Raw genomic sequence first — 19,048 nt, 5'->3', positions numbered from 1 at the left:
GGCCACCAACAAACCCAGTAGCCACAGTGACCAAAACTAAAAATGTGGAAAGTCAGCTTTTCTTCTTAATTACTTTTAGACCATGTTAGCACATTCTCAGGGTCAGAACAGCATTTTCAGTACTTAATTGTAGGGATATCTTTTCTCACAATTAAATAATGTTCTTTTTTTTAACGTAAAATAGGGCTTATTATTAAATGAGGGAAAATTGAAAGAATGTGTAGACAGAATTTCTACCAGGTAGTATTATAAACTCTTTGATTAGAAACATGTACTAATTGTGTACAATTATTCCAAATATATTAAATATATTCCAAAGATATTAAAATCCCATTTTGTGAGCATCTAACTAAATAAGTTGTCCAACTGAATAAGTCACTTAACTGATAACATGTCTACCTTCTCAGTGGTTTTTTACACTAATACCAAGATGCAGAAATAGTCTCTGTTTTATTGTCTATTTTATTGTCCATTTTATTGTCATCATTCCATGAAAATACTGCCAGTAGGGCTGGAAAACAAAATTTTCTCACATTTTATAACACAGTTCCTTGGACCCTAGGCCTAATTATTCTTAATAATTTCAGAAGGGACTCTGCACTTGGGCTCACCATCAGTTTCTGGTCTGTCTTAAAACAAGCCACAGACTGATACAGATATTCTGCCAGTTTCTAGGCAATGAAAGGTTCTGGAAAGTAGGTCATTTTATGTTGGTGGTAGGTTTGATACACATTTTAGATGTTGTATGTATGTGTGTATATACGTCTTGTGTTATTTGTGTTTGACATAAATCTATGTAGCTCCTAGTATAAAAGTCAGAAATCTCCAATTTCCCTAAGGCTTATCTCCAGTTCTTGCTCCTGGAATGCAGATTATAATAAAGGCAGGCTCTGGCTGGAAATGCTGGACATCTCTGCTAGAGTTAGAGCATTTGTTCCAGGCCTCAGGGGATACAGACAGACGCTTGTTTTCCAGCTTGCCCCAAGCCCCTGAGCCTTTGCAGATTGAAGTAACTGCCTTTATGTGCAGAATCTTGTCTGCAGCCTCCCACAGTTTGGGGAGAGAGAGTAGGGAGCAGTGGGAGGAGGGGGATGAATTATTCAGCCTCTGCTAAATGTCAGGCACTGTGCTGGGTGCTGTCCATATATTCTGCTGGATCTATACCACATCCTTGACAAGGAAGTATTTTATAAATGATGCAATGCAGAACTTCAGAGCTCAGACACTGGGACCAGACTGCCCACGTTTGAATCATCACTTTGCTTCTCTTCAAAGTACTAGGCCCCACAGTGCCTCAGTTTCTCCATTTGTGAAGTGAGCATAGTAACAGAACCAATTTCTATTGTTTGTTGTTGGGATAATAAATAAAGAATTATAAAGTGCTTAGAAGAGCACCTGCCATATGCTACTAGGTCGATGTGTGTGAAATAAAAGGAAGAGAGGCCGGGTGCGGATGTGACCCTGCATCTGTCTGTTGGCTTGAAAAAGGCGATCTTTTCACCTCACCACTTGCTGTGCTCCCTTTTTTTTCTTCCTAGTTACTTTTGAGTCACCAAATCTTGAGTCAGTTAGTTTTCTTCATTTACCCTCGCCTCACCTGCTCAGGGTGGGTTTGTGGTCCCCATATAATTCTTGTTTTCCCTTTTCCTTATCTTGGTAGGGCCATTCTAGGGCCTGTTTCTCAGAGCTTAAACAATTAAGACTGTGCATGTAGGCAGGTGATTAGGACTCTCCAAATGACTTGGGGGTTGACCATTTTAGTTCCATGCTCAATTTTTTTTTAAAGATTTTATTTATTTATTTTTAGAGAGGGAAGGGAGGGAGATAGAGAGAGAAACATCAATGTGCGGTTGCTGGGGGCCATGGCCTGCAACCCAGGCATGTGCCCTGACTGGGAATCGAACCTGCGACACTTTGGTTCGCAGCCCGCGCTCAATCCACTGAGCTACGCCAGCCAGGGTCCCATGCTCAATTTTAAAGGATGGACTAAATGACCCTTTATTGTTTCTTTTTTTAAAAAAAAACTTATTTTTCAATGATAAGTTAACATGCAATATTACTATAATTTCAGGTGTACAGCATAGTGATTAGATATTTAGATACCTTATGAGGTATCTAAGCCAACTTCCTTCTTTACACTCTCTCAAGAAATGCTGCTAAATATGGAGAATGTATTTACCCAGTCCTTAGGTGTGACGATGAGGAACATAACGTTTGGTCTCCAGTGAGGAAAACACGGAAAGGGGTTGATTACACTTGCCTCAGTCCATGATAAGTCTAGTACCCATCACTTTGATGTTTCTTACTGTTATTTTGCATTGGTTCTTTTCTTTTCTCAGAAATGGAAGCATCTTTGCCCTGGCCTGATGGCTCAGTTGATTGGAGTGTCATCCCATACACCAGGAAGGTTGCAGGTTCCATTGCTAGTCACTGCACATAGTTGGTTGCGGGTTTGATCCCTGGTGGGGGCGCATATGGGAGGCAGCTGATCCATGTTGCTCTCTCTCTGTTTCCAACCCTCCCCTTCTCTCTCTCCTTTCCTTGGCTGAGGATTTAAAACAGAAAAAGCATCTTTCAAGCAGGTTCTATTTCATTCATCTCTCATTGTACTCATTGTATTCATTCCAGGCAATTGACTCTCTGCTGAGCATATAGGTAACAAACAACTCATGGGTGTTTGGATTGAGGAAGGAGAGAATCACATTTAATGGCTTTATTCTGTCTCTAAACATAAAGTGACACAGGGCAGCTGTTTTTCTCTTACCATGGTGGCAGTATCAAGAGTTTATGTTCAGGATTTGGGGATTTTTGACATATCCTTTGCTTTGTCTAGCAATTTCTTCTGGGATTTTCAGTTCTAAGCTTATGTCCCTCTATCTTAGGTCTCCAGATCTTGTGGTGTTGGCTTGAACCTGTGTATCTTTTGCCAACTTCCTTCTTTACACTCTCTCTTAAGAAATGCTGCTAAATATGGAGAATGTATTTACATAGTCCTTAGGTGTGACGATGAGGAACATAACGTTTGGTCTCCAGTTAGGAAAACACGGAAAGGGGTTGATTACGCTTGCCTCAGTCCCGCCTAACTCACCCACACACATCCAGTTTACTTTGGACAGGAGTTTTCAATAATGTTAAAATTTATGTAAACTGCAATGGGGTTTTTCACTAAGGATGCAGAGACTTTAAGGCAAGACAACACTATTAATAGAATGTGGATGTGTGTGGTTTATTTTTGTTTTCAAAATGGAAATGTTTCTTTGGGGTTTTGGCATGCTCTTTGATATGTTGAAAAATGAGAAAACATCATTTGGGAAACTCAGCACTTATACCATATTAGGAAATTTACAGTGCCTCAGATTTCACATTTAATGTTTTAATTGCTTGGTTTGGTAATATAAAAACTTCAAGCTTCTCTCTTTCATTTAAAGTTACCATCACTTTTTTGCTCTCCTCTCCAGTGGTGGGCTGTTGCCAGTTTCTACTTCCTGCCGCAACCCCAGCATGGACTGAGTATTTGCCCTGAAAAAGGAGTTCATCACATGTCCTTTTGAATCAATATCATGTTGACTTCTTACATGCTGTTTTTCATCTGTGTGTGTAATATGCCACGCATGCAGTTGTTTCCTATGGTGCTTGAAAATATCTTAACTGCAATGGAAGTTGAATGGTATATTTTTTAATTTTTGAAGATTTTATTTATTTATTTTTAGAGGGAGGGGAAGGGAAGGAAAAAGAGAAGAAGAGAAACATCAATGTGTGGTTGCCTCTTGAATGCCCTCTACTGGGGATCTGGCCTGTAGCCCAGGCATGTGCCCTGACTGGGAATTGAACCAGTGACCCTTTGGTTTGCAGACCAGCGCTTAACCCACTGAGCTACACCAGCCAGGGCTGAGTTGTATTTTTGAAACTTTCAAGTTGGCTTTGAATAAAGGGTGCTATTCTGAACATTATATAATATACTGAAGAAATCAAAGAAAGAGCTACCATCTTGGTCTGAGGGCAGATAAGAGACACACCTAGACATTATAAAAGAAATAGAGGGAAGGAAGGAGGGGGAGAGAGATGGAGAGAGAGAGAATGGGGGGGCATGAGTAAAGGAGAGAGAGTAAGGAAGAGAGGAAAGAGGAGAGTTAGTTTGTATTGATATACTCCCTGGAGTTTAGGACTTCTGGAAAAATTAAGACCCAAAATAAAGTTGACATTTACTCTTCTTATAAAAACCTTCTTAGAAGAAAACAATAATGAAAAGACTTCTAAAAGTCATTTCTTGGGGACAATAAAATGTGGAAGGAGCAATCCTGTATATCATCTTTATAGTCACACAGAGTCACAGGGTTTAGAAAGGAAACTTGCTTTCATCTAGGAATTAAGGCTTTATCACTAGGCAGCTGAGAGTGGGGATTAGTTTCATTTTCCATGGACAGCTCTCTCTAAATATTATTTACAATTAAAATGTTTATGTTGTCTTTCAATACCCAAATATATTTTTGAATTATATAGTAATCCATCTTCATTGTACAAAATACAGAAAGACCTCCAAAAGAAAATAATAATAGCCTACAATTATATAAGATGAAGAAAATTTTAATATATTTTCATTTAGTATTTATTTCTATGTGCTTATAGCTGTATGCATTTTATGTAAGTAGAATCACACTGTGTTTAGTTTTGAATTCTTCCTGTAACAATAACCTAAAAGTGATATTTGATGGCTGTATTGTAATACTTGCTGTGACTTTATCACAATTTATTTATAATTCTCTGTGGATATTTTGCTGTACTGATTGTGATCTTGATGGGGGTGGTTTATTGTTTAGGTTAAGCAGTGCTATAAAGAGCAACTTTGAGTATGAGTAGTTTTTCCGTTATCCTGATTGTTTTATCAAATTTGTGTTCTGTGGGGACTACTACGCCTTTTTAAGGACCCCTGCACATGTTGGTAAATAGTTTCCGAAGAAGGTCATACGGTCCCTACAATGACATTGCAGAATGCCCATCTAGATGCCCATAAGCCAATTCTGACCTCCCTCTTTAAGACTTCCCTAATCTGCCAGGAAAAATAATATCTGATTTGCTAGTTTAATTCATATTTCTTTGTGAATTATTTGTATTGTAATTTTATTCTGATGTTTTATTGACAATTTGCTTATTGGGTTTTGTAAGTTCTCTATAAGCACTTTTCTATTTTTGTACTGGGATTTTAATTGCTTCATTGATGTCTGTGACTTCTTACATGTTCATGATATTAACCCTGTTTATGGTTTGACTTACTTCCTTTTTTACACAAATACTTAAATTTTAATTTTAATTTGATGGTAAATGCTTTGGAACACCACGTTTCTTTAGTTTTGATCTTTTCTTTCTTTTCTCTCTTGCTCTACTGAAATCCCCTTAAGATTTTTCCTTCCTTTTCTATGTAATCTATCTTTACATTTCACTGGCCTACTTTTCCACATTCATCTCCTGCTTCATCCAATTTCTTGTCTGTTGTCACACACCTCGCAAATTGCATCTCCATCTCTGGGCACATATTTCCACCACTTGACATCCTATCCCAGGCCTTTCTTTGTCTTATCTTTTAAGACAGAGCTGTTAGTTATAGTCAATTAATATTTGACAAAGGAAGCAAAAACATACAGTGGGGTAAAGATAGTCTCTTTAATAAATAGCATTGGGAAAACTGGACAGATATGTGCAAAAAAATTAAGCTAGACCACTTTCTTTCACTGTACACAGAATAAACTAAAAATGGATTAAAGACTTAAATGTTAGATTCAAAACCATAAAAATACTGAAGAAAACTTAGGCAGTAAAATCTCAGACATTTCTAATAGCAATATTTTTTTCTGGAAACAAAAGAAAAAATAAATGGGACTATGTAAAACTAAACAGTTTTACATAGGAAAGCAAAGGAAACCATCAACAAAATGAAAATTACAACCCACTGAATGCGAGAACATATCTGTCAACAATATATCTGATAAGGGGTTACTATTCAAAGTTTATCAAGAACTTATAAACCTTAACACCAAAAAACCAAACAGTCCAAACAGCCATTACAAAATGGGCAAAGGACCTGACTAGACACTTTTCCAAAGAGGACATACATATGACCAATCAACATATGAAAAGATGCTCAATGTCACTAATATCAGAGAAATGCAAATTAAAACCACAATGAAATAATTACCTCACACCTGTCCGAATGGCTATCAATAAGTCAACAAACAGGTGTGGGCCAGGATGTAGAGAAAAAGGAATCCTCTTGCATTGTTGTGTGGTGAGAATGCCCATGGTTGCAGCCATTGTGGAAAGCAGTATGAGTTGTGTCAAAAAATTAAAAATGGAACTGCCTTATGACCCAGTGATTCTACTTCTGGGAATATATTTGAAGAAAGCCACAATATTAATTTGAGAGAATATGTGCAGTCCTATGTTCTTTGTAATCATTGTAGCATTATTTATGATAATCAAGGTTTAGAAGCAGCCCAAGTATCCATCTGTACATAAGTGAATAAAAAAACTGTGGTACATTTACACAATGAAATATTACTTGGCTGTACAAAAAAGAAGAAACTCTTACCCTTGACAACAGCATGGATGGACCTGGAGAACATCATGCTAAGTGAAATAAGCCAGGCAGAGAAAGAGAAATACCATATGATTTCTCTCATATGTGAAACCTAGTGAACAAAATAAACTAATAAACAAAATAGAGATAGATCCCTAAACAGAGAACAGAGTGACTGACATCATAGGAGAGTGGAGTTGGTGGGCTGGGTGAAAAAGGGAAGGGATTAAGCAACAACAACAACAACTCATAGACACAAGCAACAGTATAGTGATCACCAGAGGGAAAGGTAGAAGAGGGTAATGGCAGGATAAATGATGATGGGAAGAGACTTGACTTGTGGTGGTGACCACACAATGTAATACACAGATGATGCAGAATTGTACATGTGAAAGCTATATAATTTCATTAACCAACGTCCCCTCCAATAAATTCAATGAAAAAGAAAAGGAGAAAAAAAGAGCATTTAGGTCTTGTTTTTCAGAAAAATCTCCCCAAAAACGTCAGCCTGCGGTGATCTGTCCTTACTCTGTCTACAGTGCTCTATTTGTGCTTTTCAAACACTAATTTAAACCTCTAGTTGTCCTGCCATCACTGTATGCTCATCATCCTACGCTGACTGCTAGGCCTCATGAGCACAGATGCTGTTGTTGCGTTCTCTGCCGACTACCTTCCCACCTTGCACACCCCAAACACTCCTGGAACAGTCTCCCATGCATGGGACACCTGAGTGCTCAGCAAAATGTGGTTGATTGATCATTGGTGGTTCTTCTTCCATCTGGTTTCCATTCTCTTTCTCACTGGTTTTCTTCTTCAGGATAAAGAATCACTTGGTATATTTATTTGGGAAACCATGCCCCCTACTTGCACCCCTCTCTCTGAAACATTATCTGATGCCCTAATCATAATGTGTCACATTCAACTACCACAGAATCTTGATGTTCAGAAACTGGCTAACTATCTAATTTTCTCGTCTCTCATTGTATATTTTTGTTTTCTTGGCAGGCTAGTCCATGTCATTTTCTAATTCTTAGTACACTTCTTACCTCTCACCTTCTCAGGCAAATCCCCATGTTTTCAACCCAGACTTGGCTCTTCTGACATGTGAGGTCCTCCCCACATTTTAGAAAGGACGTGGCTTGTATGTGTGAAGGATTTAGAGATAAACCACCGAAGAGTGAAATATGGGTCACTATATTTGTGACCCTTGGTGCACTATGAGATCAGGAGGAAGGAGAGGGCTGTGAGTTCTTTATTCAAGAAATGTATTATAAGTACAGGTGATTATGGATATTGAAGTATTGGTAAGATTTGTATGGGAGCATGGAGAAAGAGAGGGTATTTAACAGTTGGAATGATAGTAAACAAAGGTCCAAGAACTGTTTAATAGTAGTATTTGGTGGAATTGAACATGGTATATAAGTGGGAAATTGAGGATCATAAGAATGTCTAGGCCTAAAATGGGCAAGAGGAGAACTTATCTCTCAGGAAGAAGTGGGCACTGTCCCTCCCAGGAGCACGCCCACACCTTTCTCCATCCCTCTCTTCCCCCAGGTGCACTACCTTTATCTTCCTCTCTCCTAAGCTCCAGGGCCCTTCTTTTGCCCTTGTAGCTTGTTTCCTGAGCCCATTTCTTCTACTGCTCAGTTCTCCTACCTCTGTGACTATATAAATAAACTTTCATAGTTTGAAGGAAAAAAAGAAGCCCGTCTGTGCTCTATGTGGAAGCATACCACAAATGTCTGTAGCCCCTCAGTTTTCATCTCCAGGTTCCTGCCTGCTGCCATCCCTGCACTAATTATGCTTCTCAGAGCATGTCTCCTTTCTCCTCTTTCATATTTAGCTCCTTCTGGGAATGATATTCTATACTATTCTATTCAGACCTACTAAAAGGTTCACAGAGAATTTCACAAAAACTATCTCATGTGACGCTTACAATAATCGTGGGCAGGCCTTGCTACATCAATTGAAAAGCAGGAATCAGAGGTTCGCTGAAGCCACAAAACAAGCAAGCAGCAGAAGTGGATTGGAAGGCTCGAGCCCAGATGTGGTCAGTCCCTTGGTGATCAATCACACCATGCCTGCCATACAGGCCGCCTCTCTTCATTCATGCGTTCCTTCACTCATTCAGTAGTTTTGGTCAATCTTGCCTGACCACCTCCTATGTGCTTGGCCCCAGGATAATGCAAAGTTGAACAAGGCACACTTCTTGCCCCTGCTTCGAGTCGGATGGGGTCACAGGCATGAAGCTGGCAGTTAAAGTCCTGCGTGAGGACTCGGTGTTGGGGAAGCCTGGGTGCTGCGGTTGTACTGAGAAGGACTTGAAAGCTGAAATTGTTGCAAGGACTAACACTTCCTAGAATAAGTGATATCTGAATTGAGATATTGAGGAAGGGCTAAGTATTGGTTCCTACTGCCTCCCACCCACCCTGAATCAGTAGCATCAAGGGCCGAAGATGAGAGAGGATAATGGTAAATTTGGGAAATTAAGAATAGTTGAATTTGCCAGGAATATGGAGTGCAAACTGGAGAATGGCAGAAGGTAAAACTAAAGAGGTAGGCAGAGGCCACACCATGTGTGTTTTGGAAACTACGATGAGAGGTTTGCAGTTCTCAGTCCAATGAGGAGCCATCTGAAGGGTTTGGAGCCTGTGTGGGAAGGTTTCTCTGGTGCGGGGGGAAGGATGATCTGGTCAAGTAGAGCCATTAGCAGAGGTAACACACAGTGATTCTCTTGATCAGTCTCAGGGGTAATCTGAAGGACTCAAAAGGGCTTTTCTAGAGCAGAGCTAAACAAGATGGAAAGTGCAGAGTGGAGTTTGCTGTCTCACATGGTTTGGGTCTCAAGTTAGAAAAACAGCTTAAAAAGCCATAATGTCATCATAGACCTCATTTTCAGACTACCTTTATCCAGCCAGATAACCAAGGCCAATTTTGATGATATTGAAATTGTGTACTTTTTTCTTTGTCCCCAAGTCCTGGGTCTAAAAGAGCAAGCTGTTTGGTTTGTTTTTTTTTTAATATATATTTTTAAAAGTTTAGAATAATGTTAAAGTATTTATGGACAGCAAATATAATTTTTAAAAAATCTGTAAAACACAAAATGTAGTTCAAGAGCTTTTCATTATGAGCTGGTTCACCAATAAGACCATGTTGCAAAGTAAAGCAAAGAAGCTTCGTGAAAATGGAAGCGTGGGGGTCAGGGTAGCTGAATCTTTTGACTAGTAGAGATGCTTTTCTCTGTGCAAAGAAAGCACTTTTCTCTTGTAGTCCTTTCTACATTTTTTGCATAAGCAACTCCCTTTAGAGACTACTTCTTTAATTTTTCCCTCCCTTTCCTCCCAAAAGAGGGATGGTAGATTATTTCAAAGAGCAGTGGAGGGTAGGGGAGGAGACAATGAGGACCTAGGTCCTTACAGTCACCGGAGAACTCTGAACTTTCTGTGTCCCCCCTCAGGTGGCCTCAGTGCTTCTATTACCTTGGTAGAAAGAATATGTGACTCCCCTGCCTGCCTTGAAGTCTCGTTGCCATGGAAACCTCCATTCCACATACCTGATTCACACATCATGCTTGGCTAAGTCCAGACAGAGGTCACAGACTGGCATTTGCCCTTTGTTTCCCCTTCTTGTGTTTGCCAGGCACTTAAAAATGAATACAGATAGATGAGAGGGAGGGCAGTGTCATGTGTAAGAAAACCGTGTGTCAGGGGTAGAGGCTTGGGGATTTCAGAAGATAATACCTGTCGTGGGAAGAACTGAGCAAACGGAAAAGTGTGTGAATTTAAGCCTCTCCTGGAAGCAAAGGCTTTGCTCTTATGATGTGTCAGAAGGTAATTGTCTGGATTTCCGGGTGAGATGGGAAATGAGTGAACGGATGCAGAAAGCTGTTGTTCCTTAGTGAGTTTTCTGTCCCATTTTCACTGAATTGTCCAATCATCTGAGCTCCACCTTAGGACTGTAACCTGGTTTTAGGCAAAATGTCAATTAAAGCTCTCTAATAAGAATCCAGTCCTCTGATGACACTGAAACCTTGGCTTGCCTTTTATATGAAGTATAATATTTTAGAAAGCACAAATTATTTTGTGGAAATTATTACTCATGAAGAGTTGGTACACTGTCTGGAATACATTTCTGTGTTTCCTCTGATATTTTCTTTTCCTCTAGTATAGCTCCTTTAATATGTCACATGGAGAAGAGCACTGCCAGAGAGTAGATTATTATTAACCTTCTTCTCTACCCAGAATTTCTCCTGCATAGGTCGTCATTTTCTCTTGATTCCTGTTTATGAGGCAGACTTTTAGAAATTAAAAAAAAATCCCTTTCAAACTGTAATGGTAATCAGTGCTCCTGAAATGGTATGTTTCAAGCCTTGCATGGGTGTAGTTGGGTGCCACACAGGTCTCGGCAGTGGGATTAGCCAGCCAGTGCCTGCCCTGCCTCACCCCACTTGTTCTTCCATGCCCTCTAATTTGTCAACAGTCCCCTTGTTTAGATGCCTTCATTTACAAAGTGTGCCCTCGCTGCCAGCAGCCAGGGGCTCCAGCTTGGAGTCGATCCGACCTGAGGGAAAAATTCCATCACGTCCCTGGTGTTCTTGGACAAATGATTTTCTCAACCTCAGTTTCTTCATTGGTAAAATGATCTTCATGATGTAAGGTTGCTGTCAAAAATACTGTAATTTTTGAAGTGCTTTGTACAGTGCTTGCCACATAATAGCTATTGTTCTTATTACCTTGCTAGATCTTTTATAAAGAACATTTACAGTATCTGAAAGAATACTCTTGGCATCAGTATTGCTAATTTTTGTTGTTACTGACTTTGGCATAGGTGAGGGTAGACACAGGCTAAGAATATGACTGGTTGATTAGGTAACTCTTACCAAAAGTAGTGTGTGCACATACCTTCTCCCTCTCTTTCCGTCATTTGTACATGTGCAGTTGTCTGTTTTTTGAATCCCACTGCAAGTTCAAGCAGCGAAATGCAAAGGTTGTCATGTAGTAGAAGACAGAATGTCATCACAGAGCCTGTCTGGTGTAGAGAGCAGTGATGTTCCAACAATATTTCAAGGTAGTCAGGTGGGGATGCATGTGAATTCCTGTTCGATGGTGTGAGGACCATTCTAACCTTCCCGACACCACTGGCTTCTCATCTCCTCACCCTTCCTCTCTTGTCCCATATTTTTTATTGTGTTGAAATATACATGACATAAAATGTATCATTTTAACCATTTTTTAGTCACTTTATCATACAACCATCACCACCATTCATTTCCAGAACTTTTTCATCTTCCCAGCATGAAACTGTCTAGCTTCTAGATGGTGACTCCCAGCCCTGCCTCCCACCACCCTGACTACCGTTCTTCTTTCAGTTTTTGTGAATTTGACTGCTTGAGATACTTCGTAGTACTGGGATCATGCAGTATTTGCCCCTTTGTGACAGGCTTATTTTATTTAGTGTAATGTTTTCAGGGGTCATGTTGTAGAATTTCCATCCTTTTTTTTTAAAATATTTTATTTATGTATTTTTAGAGAGGGAAGGGAGGGAGGGAGAGAGAGAGAGAGAGAGAGAGAGAGAGAGAGAGAGGGAGAGAGGGAGGGAGGGAGGGAGAGAGAGAGGGAGAGAAACATCAATGTGCGGTTGCTGGGGGTTATGGCCTGCAACCCAGGCATGTACCCTGACTGGGAATCAAACCTGGGACACTTTGGTTCCCAGCCCGTGCTCAATCCACTGAGCTACGCCAGCCAGGGCTGAATTTCCATCCTTTTTAAGGCTGAATAATATATTCCATGGTATGTATAGAGTACATTTTCTTTATCTGCTTCTCTGCCGATGGGCATTTGGATTGTTTCCACCTTTAGCTATTTTGAATAATGCTGCTATAAACATTGGTGTGTAAATATCTGTTTGAGCTCATTTTCTCTTTTACTATGGTGAAGATGAGAAGATGTTAGACTGAATCAGGGTCTTCATTGTGGATTCTTCACCAGCAGTGAAATAGACCCTGTTGTATGCATTTCTCCCCCTTTATAATGTGGTATAAAAGCAAAACAGAAAATTTACCACTTGAACCATATTTAAGTGAACAATTCAGCACTGTTAAGTATATTCACATTATTGTGCCACAACTGCCTATACAGGCTCATGTGGTAGCCCTGTAGCTGTGTACCCACTGAGCAGGAACTCCACGTCCCCCGGCCCCAGGCCCTGGCAACCATCATTCCACTTTCTGTCTCTGTGGGTTTGATTACTCTAGGGACCTCACATCAGTGGGATTATACAGTGTTTGTCCCTTTGTGATTTCCTTATTTCACTGGGCATTATGTCCTCCAGATTCATGTATTTTGTAGCATATGGCAGGTTTTCCTTTGTCAAGGCTGAGCAACTGTCCCTTGTCCGTGCCCCACTTTGTCTATCCAGACATCTGCCAGTGGACATGGGGGCTGCTTCCGCTTCTTGGCTATTGTGAATAATGCTGCAGTGAATATGAGTGTGCAAATATCACTTCGAGAATTGGAATTACTAGATCATGTGGTATTTCATGTTTAACTTTTTGAGAAACCCCCATACTGTTTGCCATAGCTGCTGAGTCATTTTACGTTCCCTCCAACAGTGCACAAGGGTTCCAGTTTCTCCACAACCTCACCAACACTTGTCATTTTCCTATTTTAATGTTTATAATGGTGGCTATCTTGATGTGTATAAGGTGATAAATCATATAGATTTTGATTTGCAATGAAGTTTCTTAAAATAATTTTAAAGAACACATTAAAAGCAAACAGATGGACTGAGACAATAGTTACGTTTAGAATGGAGAGAAGCTTGGAAAACTGTGGGATTCCCAGACCAGTTGTTTTATCCCCTCTGACAACCCCTTGTGTGCTTGGAAGTGTGTGTGCCTGCTCTGCTGCTGTGCTGTCTCCACCATGGGAGTGGAGGGCGACTCTGGCCTCCGCGGTGTGGCCTGGCCGACACTCTGTCGCCCTCTCATCCTTTTGGAGTCCTGGGTAATTAGTAAGCATTTTCTCACAGCAAATGACTCAGAATGAAATGTAGCTCCAGATACAAAGTTATTTCAAAAAAGCAATGATGCCTTACTTTTTTTTAGGCATTTCTATTCACTATTTCTGTGTGGATTTAAAAATACTAAGACTGATCTTAAAGTGTTAAGATCAGCATTATTGGCTCATTCATGAGCATTAGTGAAATACCCAGAACAGTTCTGTCCAGTAGAAATATAATGCAGGCCATACATTTGATGATACATATTTTCTAGTATCCATGTTGAAAAACAGGTGAAATTAATTTTAACAATATATTTCAATGAACCAGATGTACCCAAAATATTGTCATGTCAATGTGTAATGAATATAAAAAACAGAGAAAGTTTACTTTATTTTTCATCTGAAGTCTTTGTAATCTGGTGCTCATTTTAAATTTATAGCACTTCTCGATTTGGATTGGCCACATTTCAAGTGCTCAAGAGCCACATGTTTCTAGTGGCCAGCTCTTAGACAGTGCAGACCTAGCCTGTTTAGCCAAGGACACATGAAGTCCAGAGAGGGTCAGCCCTCAGCTCTGCCTAGTGGGCAAGATATGTCAGGAAAGCGCTAATGATGGTGTTGAGGGCTTGTGGACGAGATGTGCACAGTGCTACAGTCGCCCAGAAGAGGGGCTCCCTGCCGTTGACTTGGGTTGTTCTGCCATGGCTAGACCTCATTCCTTTGAACTAGTCCCCCGTGGGGAGGGCACTGAGCTGGTGTTTGGCACGGGCCCCAGTTCATCAGATGTTAACTTTCCGCCTCCTGTGTTAAGAGAGCTGCTGGCAAGTTTATATTTAATTATATGCTCTGCGCTGTCCCTGGGTCTATTCCGGCACCACAATCTCACTGCTCTCCTGCTCATTCCCGCAGGTGGGATCCCTCACCTCTCCTCCGGGCAGTGGGGGCCAGGTTCACCACCTCAGCCCTTTGAGCTGCAGTGCCTAGGGGAAGGTTAGATGTGTGGTGCTGAGAGAAGGGAAGGAAGAAAACACTTTGATTTTTTTCTTTGTCTGAACACCCTTGCCCTCACCTCTGGGAAGCAACCCCAAGACCTCTAGTTGTTAACAGAAAGGTGGCTGTCCTTGGACAGGCTTCCCTGAATCTACCCTGTCACTACGCTGACCACCCTCCATGCTGACCACCCTTCCTGCCCAGGTTCCAGGGAGCCACAGCGGCACCTCTGCCGATGCCGTGGATGGGAGCTGCAGTGAGGCAAGCCTGTGCATCTCCCCGGCTCCCCACGTGGGGAAGGGTGGCCAAGACGTGTTTACAGAGAGCCAGCCAGGAAGCACAAGGGAAGAGGAGGAGCTGTTTCCACTTATCCTCCCACCTCCTTTTGGCTCTCTCTTCTGGCATTGCCCAAGGCCAAAAAAAAAAAAAGATGGGAATTTGGCAAAGTGAAAGTATATCATTGTATTTCCCTCGCCCTCCATCTCATCTCCCTCCTAAGGAAGCCAGGCTGGACTTTTTTTTCCACCCAGTTTACTTAACACTCAAAGACTCAAAATTCCTTTCCTACTGCTGATGTGGAAGAGGCTTGGAAATATGTTCCTTTGCAGGAGATGAGTGATATGGCAGAGAGACAAGGTCAGATGAGGCCAAGGGACGGGAGCCAAAGTCTTACCGAACTCTTGAGGCAGCACTGTGACTGCCGGACAGGCTCCTCTGAGTGCTGAGGAAGAAGAGGAGGCCTTGGAGCCCCACACGGCCTAGATTCTTCTATGATATGTGCAGTGGAGGGACATGGGGGACCAAGGTGGGCAGGGTGAGTCTGCCTTCCAAAGACCGTGCTAGTGTGTGTTGACATGGTAAACGTTGGAATAATGAATACTGCCAGCCTCCTCTAAGGCTCTACTTCTGACACCACCCAGTCTCTTTTCATCATATTTTAAACTTCCCACTGTTAACATAAATTTCTTTGGGACTTGCTTATACCACCTTTAGGAATCAGATCCGCAGTGTAAAGATTACGAGAATCTCAATAATTACCTAAACTAACAAAGAGGCCAAAGTAAAGTATTTCTTCTCCCAGGAAAATAAAATAAATGAAAGCAGAACATCTCCTGTTCTTATCATTACTCCAAACTCACAAATCTGCTAAAATTTAAAGCTAGCTTTGTCATGTACTTTAGCAGATAGCATGTTTATTAACAAGAACCATTACATTAAGAAGTTAACTCCAGGCAATGAAAAGATTAAGGCAGTGGAGAAGGTCACATGGTTTGAATATCACACATGCATACTTAATTTGCATTGGAGTAATGAAAGGGAATCGGGGTCACTGCTGTGACCTGTCGTCATATACATTTTGGTACCAAAAGTATTTTGCCTTTTGCTTAGCTTTAGGAGATGGGGATGAGTGACAGTTCGAGTCCCTTCAATGGTAGTTCTGTCCCTGGTCAGGGGGCCAGATTGGCAGCTAGCTGGAGTTATAGCAGGCTGTGTGGTCAGGCACCACCACCAGTGACAAGCCAGTGCAGCAAGATTGTGGGATACGGGTTTGAATCCTGGCTCCACCACTAATTAGCCCTGTGTGAGTTATTCAACCTCTCTTAACCTCATTAATTTTCTGTAAAGTTGGAATTATAAATTTATTTTTAAAGAGATTCATTTTTAAAGTGTTTAGTCCATTGTGCCTAACAAATATTAAATTATGAGAACATATCAATTGCTATTATTAATACTTAAACTGAATGCTGAGTTTAACTGGCAATATACAGCTGCCCTTGTTTATGTCTGCCAGTAGCAAAGCAATACATTGTTTGGTTAACACTTGCTTGGCCTCTTTCAAAAATTCTTTAATTATGTATTTTTTTCTTCACATCCTTGCAGGTGTGTGGTGTGTTGTATGGGAAAGGCCAGTAATTACTGCTTGCAGATGGGGTTGACCAAACAGTCTTTCCCATGGCAACTGAAAAATAAAAAAAAATAAAATAAAAAAATGGGGCTTACATAATTGCTGTCACTGGACTAGGAGGAATGTGGAGATCATGAATTTTTTTGTGGCTTTTGGTTTTCTTTCGGTCGAAGGTGTTGGGTGAAGATACAGAGGTCCTACTGAGTAACTGAACAGGATGCCGTTGCTTGCTTTGAAGTGAGTGAGCTGGTCCGAAGTACAAGTGGGAGGGGAAGTTGAGGTTTAATGAAGGAGGGTCATTATTAATGTTTCCATGGTTTTAGCAGTTTAAAAGTTGGGAGTTTAAGTAAGGTTGTTGGTTGTGGGGAAAACAGGCCACAGACATTCAGACATGGTTCAAGTTCAGTCTCTTAGTCTTCATTTTAATCTGAAAATAGGGAGTCAAGGCTTTTGAATAACATAGCAAAAGGATTGCTTCATAATTTTAACAGTGAATGCTAATTACCGCTTGTCCACAATGGCACAAGATCCAGAAAGCTACACCATTCTTCTCAAATCCCAATTACCCAAAGATTGTTTTCTTTGCGAGGAGAAAGAATATTATTACTTTGGATTACTAATTCTGCTTTCAGAAGGATTTATGTCAATTTTCCCGAAGTCTGTGTGGAACTCAAAACACTAACTTTCAATAAACAGGTGGTGTCTTTCCCCAACATCCATGAAATGATCTTGAGTCCATTCTTTTTTTCTTGCTTATATCAAGATTAACTTAGAAGACATTATTTATTTGACTGGAAGGTAGGATTAACGTTGCCATTGTGGATTTGGCTGTCTTGATTCTAGAACAGGGTTGGAGAAAACTGCTAGCCTCCACCTGCCTCTCCCCCACCAGGTACGTTAAATCAAATCCGTTTTATTTCTGAAAATTAGGTTGTTTGTTCTTCCAAAGACCCAAGAGATATATAAAACCTACTCTACATTTTTAGCAATAATTTTGGGGTAGAAAGAACATGGAGAATCGAATCTACAAACTAAAGCCCAATATTTAAAAACCTCTTCTACTCCTCAGCTCTGTAAATGTATGGTAAGCAAAGGATGGAAGAGTAGGACAGATAAGGTGTAAGAGTCGGGGCCATGGTCCGTGGTACCTGGAGTCAGGAACTGTGGATTGAAAGTCAGCCTCTTCCAGTTTTCTAGTGATCACTGGGATATTTCTGTAATTCCTGAGTTCTCCTTTCATCATTTGTCAAATGGAGATATTTACAGTATTTTTTGTGGTGGTTCTGTTAGATCAGGTGTGATATATGGGACAGTTTGTAATCTGTTGGATATTCTTTGTGTCTCTTTGTCTCACCTGATAGAGGGGAAGAGCAGGTGCACACAATCAGTAGCCTGAGCAATTATTTTATATCATTCACCCTAAATTATCAAGAGTGGACTGTAAACCAACAGTCTTCAATACTTGACCTTCATCAGTAATCATTGCCCCAGCCCCAAAAGTTGCTGTTGATAAGGCAAACATCAATAAAAGCAAGATTCATATTCATATCTGTATCTTTTTGCTTCCCTTTTCCCAACCCAGATGGTCAATTGGGGATATTCACCTAGTTTTGACCAGGGAGAATAAAATAAATTTTCTCTGTGTTTTTTTTTTTTTTTTTTTTGCAATCCTTTATCACCAGTTTCAATCTTCATAAACTGTAGGAGCTGGGAATTTCCTTCTTCTCAATACTGGCCTCTTTTACATTGGTAGCTGAGGGAAGAAACTTTGGAAGTTTGGAGGGAGCAGTGGAACAGTGGCAGGTTCCTTTAGCTGGTGAGCTCAGGGCTTTTGCAATATCTCTGCTCCAAGTTTCTATTCTATCTGGAACTTACATAAAGAAATCTGTCTCTGCCTTTCACCACCCTTGCCTTATTCTAAGTTAGCAGGAATATCTCTTTTCAAATAGTGTCACCTTTTTTCCTCCATCACTTCACTGAAGAGTGGGTTGAACATCATCTTGCTCTCTCAACTGGTTTTGGTTCAGAGTATTGGAGAGTCACCTTTTCAGAGTGTCACGCAGTACACGTGGCATCTCCCTATGGGCTCCACCACAACAGCCAGCGCCCTCAGCTCTCCTAGGGCGTGTTCCTAGCCTCGCCCCAAGGACTCAATCTGTGATACCAGGAATCTTTATGAATTCTGAAAACAAGCTATTTATATCCAACCATGAGAAAGAAGAGAATTGGTAATCTAATTAAAAATGCTAGATATAGTATAAACATCCATTCCAGTAATGTAATAAAAAGGAATAGGAGTCAAGATTGGGGATCTAGTCTTGACTTTGCCACTAACTAGAATTGTAAAGATGATAGAGTAACTTCATTTTTGTGGATCTCATATCCAAATATAAAATTATTTTATATTTCAATTTATAAAATAAGATTTTAGACTGAATTTTCATGAAGACTTCTCTGAGTGTTGTGATTCTGTTTTTAAGTTCAGTACTTCTGATTATTGTTTATCTTATTAAGGATTACAGTGTTTGCATTTTATATTACCATATCACATGTTATTCGAGGTTGGTCATTGCCATTCAC

The 19,048-nt window shown here is 40.5% G+C and overlaps 2 long non-coding RNA genes across 4 annotated transcripts in view; one reads left to right on the top strand and one right to left on the bottom strand.

Annotated features, from left to right (window-relative positions):
- LOC118500703 overlaps positions 1 to 19,048 on the top strand; it is a 347,021-nt gene that overhangs the window by 297,719 nt on the left and 30,254 nt on the right. The window lies entirely within an intron of this gene.
- Positions 16,401 to 17,049, bottom strand: LOC118500704. The gene is made up of 2 exons (XR_004903283.1): positions 16,974 to 17,049; positions 16,401 to 16,522 (listed from the first exon to the last, which is right to left on the bottom strand). It is a non-coding gene; the product is annotated as an uncharacterized LOC118500704 (long non-coding RNA).

The sequence above is a fragment of the Phyllostomus discolor genome, chromosome 5, assembly GCF_004126475.2.
Source record: "Phyllostomus discolor isolate MPI-MPIP mPhyDis1 chromosome 5, mPhyDis1.pri.v3, whole genome shotgun sequence".
NCBI classification, from domain to species: domain Eukaryota; kingdom Metazoa; phylum Chordata; class Mammalia; order Chiroptera; family Phyllostomidae; genus Phyllostomus; species Phyllostomus discolor.
Note: the sequence above shows the minus strand (reverse complement) of the source record. Positions and strands in the feature narration are given on the sequence as shown.